The sequence below is a fragment of the Loxodonta africana genome, chromosome 4 (genome assembly GCF_030014295.1).
Source record: "Loxodonta africana isolate mLoxAfr1 chromosome 4, mLoxAfr1.hap2, whole genome shotgun sequence".
In the NCBI taxonomy this organism is placed as follows: Eukaryota; Metazoa; Chordata; class Mammalia; order Proboscidea; family Elephantidae; genus Loxodonta; species Loxodonta africana.
Window position 1 is genome coordinate 151,470,415 of NC_087345.1, and position 10,454 is coordinate 151,480,868.

Below are 10,454 nucleotides of genomic sequence, written 5' to 3' on the forward strand. Positions count from 1 at the left end.
GGCCTTTTCACCCATTTCCAATGGCTGCAAAATGTAACAGTAATTTGAGATAGATGCCACATGGTGGCAAAGACTGACCAATGCAACCTATGCTTGGTGTTGGAGGCCAATACTGGGCCTGCTGTAGCTGGTAGTTATCCTGGTTCCCAATAAATGCTTGAGGATCATCTGTCAATTAACTGTTAGTGCCAAAACTGACACTTCCACTTGCTGGCTTGTTTAACCAATGACAGTTGTCTTACTAGGAGTTATTTGCATGTCTACACATAGAGTCACCATGAGTGGGAATCAACTCTTGACAACTAACAACAATTTGCATGTCAAAACACTGTTAAAACTGGAAATGGGCTGTTCTTAACAGAAATATGTACAACAGAGGGTCTGACAGTCTAGTTAAAACAGTAAGTAGGCACTACCACTAAGATTCGGGGCCCAAAGTCTTCATGTTTGGCAAAGGACGCTTCTTTGAATGCCTTAGTGACAACTCATTAATTCCTTAAATACATAATAAGCAAAGGAATTTCTGTTAACTCAGGATACCTGTACTTGCAATTAAGACTATGCTTTTCCTTTCAAAGTTAATTTATATTGACTTATACTTTTTTTTTTTATACTTTAACTGCCTATGTAGAATACAAGGAGCCCTGGTTGCACAGTGGCTGAAAGGTCAACTGCGAACTAAAAAGGTCAGCTGTTTGAACCCACCAGCGGGAGAAAGATGTGGCAATCTGCTTCCTAAAGATTACATTTTTGGAAATCCTATTGAGCACACAACAACAAAATGTAGAATACAAAACCGATCTGGTCAACATTCATTAAAAAAAAAAAAAAAACTAGACCATATTTACAAATTTTAGTTAGTTTTAGGGTCTGACAGGGTGAGAAATAAAAGCAAATATGTCACTGTTCATTTGATTCTGGCTAATTTGTTAATTCTTATTAAGATGCCCTAACAAAAGAAAAAAGTACTCAGGCCTGCCCCTGACAGAACTTTCCAGAGAGTCAACATATTAGGGTGATCTCTAAAGTTCTGTCCAACTTTTCTGGGCTACGAAATATTGGATATCTAGCCCAAAGATTTAATTATCTGTATAAATGAGTTAATATAGGATTGAAATCACTTTCCTCCAGCAAGCAATACATTTAAGACGGTGGCCGACTAGTTTTCCATTTGTGTTGCATTATTTCCAATGATTGGGTATTGTTCCAATTCAGCAATCCTTCCCAGAACCATTAGGGACAGAGCACATTAAAGTCTACTGTTTAAATCTGCGAATTAAATGGAAAAATAAATAAAAGAGGTGGAGGATTAATCTTCAAATTGAAATTACAGAAGTGTCCACTCATTAATTCACGGACTTCTCGCATTTTCTGGCATTAAAATACCAGGGAATAACCGTTCTCACTCTTTAGAAACGCTGCACCATTACACAGTTGTTAGCTCCAAACTATTTTGCCAACTTTGCAAAGGCGCACAGATTCCAGGCTTCCCAGATCCCTCATTCAACCCATCCTCCCCTTGCCTAGTCGAAACAAAGTTCCGCGGCATCAAGGCAATAATTTAAAAAGAAAGAAGTTTGTCTCAGCCCTGCCCACTTGGTCTCTAGAGGACGCAACTGAAACTTGCAAAGGAGACACGTCTCCCCGGGGACCGAAACTTGCATCGGGGGGAGGGGGAGGCAGCGGGTTGCACCTCCCCCAGGATCTGGTCAACCCTGGCCCCTCCTACGAGCCCCGCTCCGTTTACCGTCAGATCCCCCTTCCTCCAGGTCCCCAGCAGACCCTCTCCGCACGCCCCGTGCGCTGCGCCCCGTCGCCCTGCTACGGCTTCCCCCCGACCCGCCGCGCCCCCCACCCGGCGCCCGCCAATCTGCCAATCACAGCCACAGAACGCTACAATCCAGGTTCCAAGGGGGCACCAAGGACAGCCCCGCACTCGTTTCCTGAAACCCCGGTCCCGGAGCCTGCCCCACTCAAGGGCTGACGGGGAGGGAGCCGCAGCCTCGTCCACCTCTTCCCGGGTCTGGGAATGGCGGCGTCCGGCTCCCCGGGGGCCAACACGAAGTCACTGCCCAGCGAGGAAAACCCAGGGAGACAGCCGCCGCCGCCGGCCGGGCACCTGCGATGGAAAATCAGGAAATGAAGTTACCTCAGGACTGTCCCGTCAGCAGAAGATGTAGGGAGTGGGCAGAGGGGAGTCCCGGGCCGCCAAGCAGGTCCCGCGCGGCTGCCGTGCGCGGCGGTGGCTGCTGCTACCGCAATGCCCTCCGCCCCATTGTTTCCCTTCCAAGAGGATCCCGGCGAAGCTGAGCCCGGGAACCAGGAAGTTCCCCGGCGCGACACCTCCTGCCGCCGCTATGGAAACGGCCCCCGCCTCCCAGGGCAGTTCGCCCGGGACCCCGCCTCCCTGCCGCCGGCCCCGCCCGCCTCACCGGCCGCGGCCAACCGTCGCCGCTGCGGCCGCAGCCGCCGCCATCTTGGCGCGGCCCGGGCTGCCCAGGCGGCCGCGGCTTTTCCCGGCGGCACGTGCGCGCCGTTCCCTCCGTCCGGGGGTTCGCGCAGCTCTCCAGTGGGCGCCGAGGCCCAGGAGGCACCCGGCGGTTCCCGGTCCGCGCGACCCTTTAACCCTGGTTCAGTTCCAAGTCAGCCTGGATGGAGGCGCAACTGATGGGGAACGCATCAACAAGAAACTGGCTCTTCTGACCTGGGAATGCCAAGGGAAGGAGGGGCCAGAACTGGCTTGAGGCCCAGGGCCTAGAGCAGGGCTTCGAGGCATTGCAAGAAAAAGATTTATTCTGATGTCTACATGAGAGGTCAAGAGGATGACTGAAACCTGGGGTGAGGTCAACAGAATAGTGGTCAACAGCATGATCTCTGAGAGAGCCAGATTGCCAGGATTTTCATTTCTGGCTTAACTACTTACCAGGTGTCAGATTTTTGGACACTTTAATTTCTCTGTGCATCAGTTTCTTCATCTGTAAAGTGAGATCATAATAGTACCTACCAACAGGGCTAGTTAGTGCAAAATTATCACTTAGTTCAAGTAGCAATTGTCATTGCTTCTGACAAAAGTCACATTTCTTGTCATTTTTCAGGAAATTGGTATGTGTTCAGATCAGCACTACTTTAAATAGGGTACTGTGTACAATCCCATTGCTGCTTAAAGCTTGTCAAATGTTAAGCTTTTGTCCTATCTTTCTCTAGGTCAGCTTTCCTTTTTTATATCATGGAAATTCGTCAAGAGTTTTAACCTCCGGAGTCTTCTATTAAGAGATGCCATAAAAAGATAAATGATGTAAACTTTCCAACGCTGTAATTAGCTGACAGTTAAATGATTGATTTAATAGAAGCTAGAAAAGTTAGGGTGTGCAAATAACTAAAAGGCTTCCTGTCCTTGATTCCAGGAACTAGAATTACTAAAGCTGGCAAGTCTGCATGGTTGTTATTATCTCTCTTTTCCAGATGGTGAAAATTGACACCAAGAAACGGGGTGCTGTGAGGAGAGATAGAAGGAGGAGTCAGGGTTACAGGCACTTCTTAGGGCGAATTGAAAGCTGTGCATAAGATTAGGTCTTAGATGGTCTCTAAGGCTCCTTCTGGGTCTCGATCATTATCTATTGTATATAGATTTTATAAGGAATTACAAATTAACACTTCCCTTTGGGTCTTCATTCATTTAAACCAGATTTGTGAAGTCTAGTGTTTCTTTTCATGATGTTGATATGACAATGGCATAAGTAGTTTGAAATATGAAATTGAAGATAAAAACAGATCAGAGTTTGGCAAGTCATGGAAAGCTTTTTCAACACCCAAACACTTCCCCAAAAGTTACAGGATCTCAGGTTAGCAGTCAACCAGATGTGGGATCATCTGAGTTTCTCAAAGGCAGGAGCCCCGACTCATGCAGTTTCATAGCCCCCTCCAGACCCAGCAGATTGCCTTGCACACAAAAACGCTTTGCTATGGAGTCAATTCCAACTCATAGTGACCCTATAGGACAGAGTAGAATTGCCCCCTAGGGCTTCCAAGGAGTGACTGGTGGATTCAAATTGCCAACATTTTGGTTGGCAGCCAAGCTCTTAACCTCTGCGCCATCAGGGCTTTGCACATAGTCAACCCTCAATAAATGTTTACTGAGTTAAATTGCCACGGTGTTGAGCTCCCATTACTTAAGGAGACTCCAGGAACCACAGAGACACTCAAGAGATGTTGGTCAAGGGGCAGCACTACAAATATCATAAACAAGAATCCCAAGTCACTAGTTAATAAGTTAAGATTTGGGGTGGACAAGTCTGGCTACAGACCTATTTGGCAAAATGAAGCTGAAATTTCAGGTACAAGTTTTCTCCTGAATTATATAGATAATTGGGGGAAAAAAAGTTATTTTGTACGCTATTATGAGCACCATTTACTCAATATTCTAAAAATCAAACCTGTTGCATCGATTCCAACTCATAGTGACCAGATAGGACAGAGTAGAGCTGCCCCACAGTTTCCAAGGTATTTGAACTGCCAGCCTTTTGGTTAGCAGATGTAGCTCTTAACGACTACACCACCAGGGTTTCCTGCTCAATATTACACTGCAAAAAATAGCTCCATGACTTTATACTATTACCAAAGTTCGGGGCCCCGTTTTTTCCCCATAGTCAAAGTGTCAGCAGCAAGTCACCTCAATATAAAACTTGTTACTGTTACACTGTTCTTAGTTGTTATTTCAGGGGCTCTCCATGATTTTTAAGCATCTTGGAGGTATTGTTAAACTGTAAGCAGAGGTTTTTGTCTTTCTTGTCTTTCATGTTTACTGCTTTGACACATGGTAGGCATGCAAAGTCACTTATCTATGGAACATATTAAATACAGAATTTATGTCCAAGAGTATCAAGGAAATGTAGATATATATATAAAATATATATATATATATATATTAAAAAAAAATTTTTTTTTTTTTATAGTCATCTCTAAATCAGGGATGGGCAGACTTTTTCTTAAAGGGAAAGATAGTAGACATGAAAGCAACCAAGACAACATGTAAACAAATGAGTGAGGCTGGGTTCCACTAAAAATGTATTTATGGAAATAGATTTGACTGACAGGGCCATAGTTTACTGACCTGCTCTAAATAATCATTCTTAGATTATATTTACTTCATAATTAAATTCACTCCAACATGAAGTGCCAGATATTAAAATACCCTTTAGCTGAAGAAAGGATGAACACTCCATACCAATCAAATACCGGAAAGTGAAAAGACAGAGTAACAATTTGCATTACCAATTAAAATGGCATTTCACAAATACCAAAAGTTTAGAACTACCTCTCCTGTATCACAATGGAATAAACTAGATGGATATCTGCTTTTTGCAAAAGTTGTGTGGTATGCTAATGAATGTTGCCAAAGGTAAAAGTCCATGTTTTAATCCACCACAGGATGCCATAATAACTAAGGCCAGAAATACCATTTGTGGTGAGAACACAAAATCACAGAGAAAAAATTTTCCAAAGCAAACCAGTCATCCTTCACTACCATCTTCAAAACTTGGACGTAAGGGTAGACCCTTAGAGTCTCCCGTAAAATAAGACTTTGAAATTTGAATCCACAGCTATATGATCCATTTAATTTTTTAAAAAAGGGGTAAGCAGCTCCTTAACAGAAAGATTTTTTTTAAATAAAGCTCTGGAAAGTATTGCAGAGCATATACTCATACTATCAGCAGCAGCGGATTCTGAAATTTCATAGGAAACCAGTGCTCTTCTGTTGATTAAGAAGGTCAGTTCTAATGACACTGCATATAATTGTTCATGGGTTAAAAAAAAAAAAAAGATCAGTCAATATGCGTACCCAGTATAAGTGAGAAAGCAATGGATAACCAACAGCCATGTCTATACTGCTCGTAGAAAAAGAAAATATATATATATTTTTTGGTTAAAAGGAAAAGTTACTGCAGAACTGGAAAGAAAAATCAATAAATCGACTCTGATCACTGTAAAACTGTATGCAAAATTTTGTAGACACCACTTGTTACTTATCTGAGGTTTTCTCGTTTATTTATTGATGAACTTGATTTTTCTCTGTCTCCCTATCTTAAGAATATACATGCTATTATACTGGGGTACTTATCTGTCTTCTTCTCTACTGTATCCCTTGGTCCAGATCAGCACCTAATACAAAACAGGCTCTTTATAAATAATTGTAGAATGAATGAAAAAAAGGAAGGAGGAAGGAAGGAAAGGTGTGAGGGAGAGAAGGAACAATGAAGGGAACAAGGAACTATAACCATCCATTTTTTCTGGGCAGAAAGTTTATAGTTTTTCTCACAGGCTCAAAGGAGTCTATGACTCAACAAAAAAGTAGGAATGACTGAGTTTCACCTTCAGAGGCTGTCTCTCAGTATTTCTTCTGCAAGCTTTTGCTCAAAAGCCATCATATTCGTGATTACATCCCAAAATGATTATCATGGTTTGCCATAAATCTATAATGATGCCATATCGTTTGAAAAATGTATCATTGTGTTTTTATAGCTTTAAAGGATTTCTTCTGCCTTCTCAGCTTAGAGTTGCCATACTTTACCTCCCCATTTAGCCACCTCTTTGATGTCATTCCATTTATTTATTCTTTTTAGTAATTCCATTTATTCTTTTTATAAGTTTCATCAAGCAGAGTTGGATCAAAAAATATTACAAGATACTGAAAACTTGTCTGAAGTACAATTTCATGGGATTTTTGCCTCCATGTTAAGGTGGTAAAATTTTTGCCTCTGTGTATATGATTTTTGAATAAGCTTTTAAACTCTCATACAGATAAATCTGTATAAGTTGTATGGTAGCGAATTTTCAAAGATACTCCCCTCCCCACCCCCCTACCCCCCACAATGAACCATATCTCCCAGTAGTCACACCCTTTTGTATCATCCTTCTCTTGCATCTGGGCTGGCACTGTAACTTGCTTTTTTTTTTTTTTAATTGTGGTAAATATATATGTAAGAAAACATTTGCCATTTCAACATTTGCTGAACGTGTACAATTCAGTGACATTAATTACATTCATATCGTTTAGCCATCACCACTGTTTCCAGATTTTTCTGTCACCCTTTACAGAAGCTCAGTGTTCCCTAAGCACTGAGTCCTCCTTTTCCCCCACGACTCACTTTTGACCAAAAGAATAAGATAAAATGATGCTGAGGATTTCTAAGGCTAGATAGGATTTCCAAGCCTTGTAGCTTCTATCTGGTTTTTGGAAGCCTTGCCTTTAGCACATTTCCTCTCAGGACTCAGCCACAATGCTGAAAGAAGCCCAGGCCACGGTAGGAGCCACATGTAGGTGCTCTGGTCCACAGCCTCGGCTGAGCAGCCAGCTGACAGCCAGCATCATCTGCCAGCCAAGCAAGTGAGCCATCCTAGACTTCCAGGACAGCCAAACCTTCAGAGGTCACAAGTCCCAACTGTGCAACCCCATGAGAAATGCCTGGTGAGGGCGGCCCAGGTGAGCCAAAACAACCCATGGAACCATGTGAGACAATAATAAATTATGTTTTAAGCTACTGAGTTTAGGGCAGGTCATTATGTATCTACAGATAACTGGAATAAACTTATTAAAAATACAGTGCTAAAGCTATATTTAGCTATATTTTAGCTAAAACCTTAATGAATAAATAATTTTATCAAAATTAACAGAAATGCTGTATTGAAAACTCAGTTATAGAATGCTAGAGTGAGCTGTAACAGATGCTAAGTTATTCAAGGACGTGTTTTTTCTCTAAGTTGATTATTTTGTCTGGTTCTCTCCTTTGAGGTGGGGTGACACTTCAGGCTGTGTGAAACAGCATAATGACCTTAACCTTTTGGAGTCTATGAAGTAAATATACTTGCAAACACATTTTATTTAAACAGATATGAAATAAATCCTTGCCCACAAACTTTGGCTAAAATGAGAGAGAAGGGTGGTCACAGATAGGCAGACTAAAACAAAAAAAAAAAACCAAACCCAGTGCTGTTGAGTCAATTCCGACTCATAGTCCTACAGGACAGAGTAGAACTGCCCCATACGGTTTCCAAGGAGCGCCTGGCGAATTCAAACTGCTGACCGTTTGTTTAGCAGCCATAGCACTTAACCACTATGCCACCAGGGTTTCCAGACTAAAGACTCAATTAAAATGAGACAGTAGATGAATAAAAGTTTCTTATTTACTCAGTGTTTTAGTTATCTAATGCTGCTATAACAGAAATACCACAAGCTTTAACAAACTGAAATTTATATTCTCACAATTTAGGAGGCTAGAAGTCTGAATTCAGAGTGCCAGGTCTAAGAGAAGGCTTTTGCTCTCTGTTTGCCCTGGGGGAAGGTCCTTGTCTCTTCTCAGCTTCTTTGCTTGGCTTCTTGATGATATTCATGTGGCATGGCATCTTTCTTTCCCATCTCTGCTTTTTCTTTTTTTTTTTTTTTTGCTGTTTGCTTAATCTGCTCTTTTATATCTCAAATGAGATTGATTTAAGACACACCCTACACTAATACTGGCTCATTAACATAACGAAGAACACCGTATTCTCAAGTGGGATTGATTATAACCACACGTATAGTAGGATTTTAAGGAGTCCAACAGGTTGGCAGTTTAAATCCACCAGCCACTCCTTGGAAATCCTATAGGGCAGTTCTACTCTATCCTGTGGGATCGCTTTGAGTCGGAACTGACTCAATGACAATGAGCTTTTTTTTTTTTTTTGGCAGTGCAGTGAATCAACTCAAAGGCAACAGTTTTGGGTTTTTGCTTTTGATGGTGCAGAGGAGCCCTGGTCATACAGTGGTTAAGGGATTGGCTGCTAACCAAAGGCTAGCAGTTCAAATCCACCAGCTGCTCCTTGGAAACCCTATGAGGTAGTTCTACTCTGTCCTACAGGTTTGCTATGAGTCTGAATCAGTTCAACAGCAATGGGTTTGTTTGATTGGTTTGGTGGTGCAGTAGTTACATGCTCGGCTGCTAACCAAAAGTTCAGTGGTCCAAACCCACCAGACTCTCTGGGGAAGGAAGATTACACAGCCTGCCTCCGTAAAAGATTTACAGCCTTGGACACCATGGGGCAGTTCTACCCTGCTCTATAGGGTCACTATGAGTTGGAATCAACTTCATGGCAACGGGTTTATAGTAGAATTTACAATACATGTCTTTGGGGAACATGGTCCAATCCATAACCCTCAGCTTCTCTCTCTCTCTTTTTTTTTTTTTTTTGCTAATACTTTATGAAAATCTAAAAAAAAAAAAAAAAAAGTTGCTGTTGAGTTGATTCTGACTGTTAGTGACCTTATGGACAGAGTAGAACTGCCTTATAGGGTTTCCGAAGGCTGAAATCTTTACTGAAGCAGACTGTCACATCTTTACCCTGTGGAGCAGCTGGTGGGTTCAAACAGCCCACCTTTCAGTTAGTAGCTGGGCACTTTAACTGCTGTGACACCAGGGCTTGTTCATGAAAATTACAGGTCCACAATTCCTTGTCTGCCATTTTGAAATCCACAAAGCTCTGAAAACCGAAAGCTTTTTTCATAAGTTTGGCACCTGAACTTCCCTTTCGCCATTTATGGTCTTTATCTTACTTAATATGCACATTTATTTTGCTGCACAACTCTTATTGTGTGGGGAGTGTTAAGTAATATGCAGTATATGTGCTACTGTGCTGTCGCCTTTGGAAAATCAAAACTTCTAACCTCTGAAACACTTCCGGTTCCCAGAGTTTTGGATAAGGCGTTGTAGACCTGAAGTAAACTTTATTATGTAGTACAGTTAGTGGACTAATTCAGCACTCTATGGAGTCAGACAACCTGAGTCCAAATCCTGGCTCCCATGCTGGTCAGCTTTGAGAACCTCAGTTAGTTATATAAACCTGTGCCTCAGTTTCCACCTCTGCAAAATGAGACTTGTAATAGAAACTACCTTATGAGTTTATGCACATAAAATACTTAGTCCAATAACTAGTAGGTAGTATGCAGTTAACAAATGTTAACTATTACTGTTGTATTATTAAGTGTAAATTTATAATAAATTCAACGAAACTAATAGTATCTCAACTATGGTTCAGTCAGGAGAAAAAAAACGACTCAAGGTGTTGTCAGCAGGAAGATATTTAATACAAGGAGTCAGATGATTGCAAAGCCTGGAAGGAATGGAAGAGTGAAAGTTGAGAGAGAGGCCACCACTAACTGTTAACGTTATTCCACATCAAATGTCGACCCAATTTCAGGAAGCAACTGTGCCCAGAGAAGAGGAATTAGAGTAAATGACAGGAATCACTGCCAATGTCACAGCTGCCCTGTAGGTGAGAAGCTAGCGACTTCCAGGGTTAAGTCGTTGGGGTCTAGCCTCACTGCAGAAATGTATGTTTGTCAAAATCCTCATGTCAGCACCACTGCTGCTGGAGGAAAAATGACACCCTCCTTCAAAAAACCGAACCTGTTGCCGTCGAGTCAA

General features: G+C 42.1%; 1 protein-coding gene across 2 annotated transcripts in view; it reads right to left on the reverse strand.

The window, feature by feature from the left end:
* The window catches only part of USP6NL (USP6 N-terminal like), a 189,213-nt gene extending 187,036 nt beyond the window's left edge, over positions 1-2,177 (reverse strand). For both annotated transcript variants that reach the window (XM_064284851.1, XM_023548922.2), the window contains exon 1: positions 2,150-2,177. The gene's annotated coding sequence lies outside the window, so the exon portion shown is untranslated. The remainder of the gene's footprint in view (positions 1-2,149) is intronic.
* Between the last annotated feature and the right edge of the window lie 8,277 nt (positions 2,178-10,454).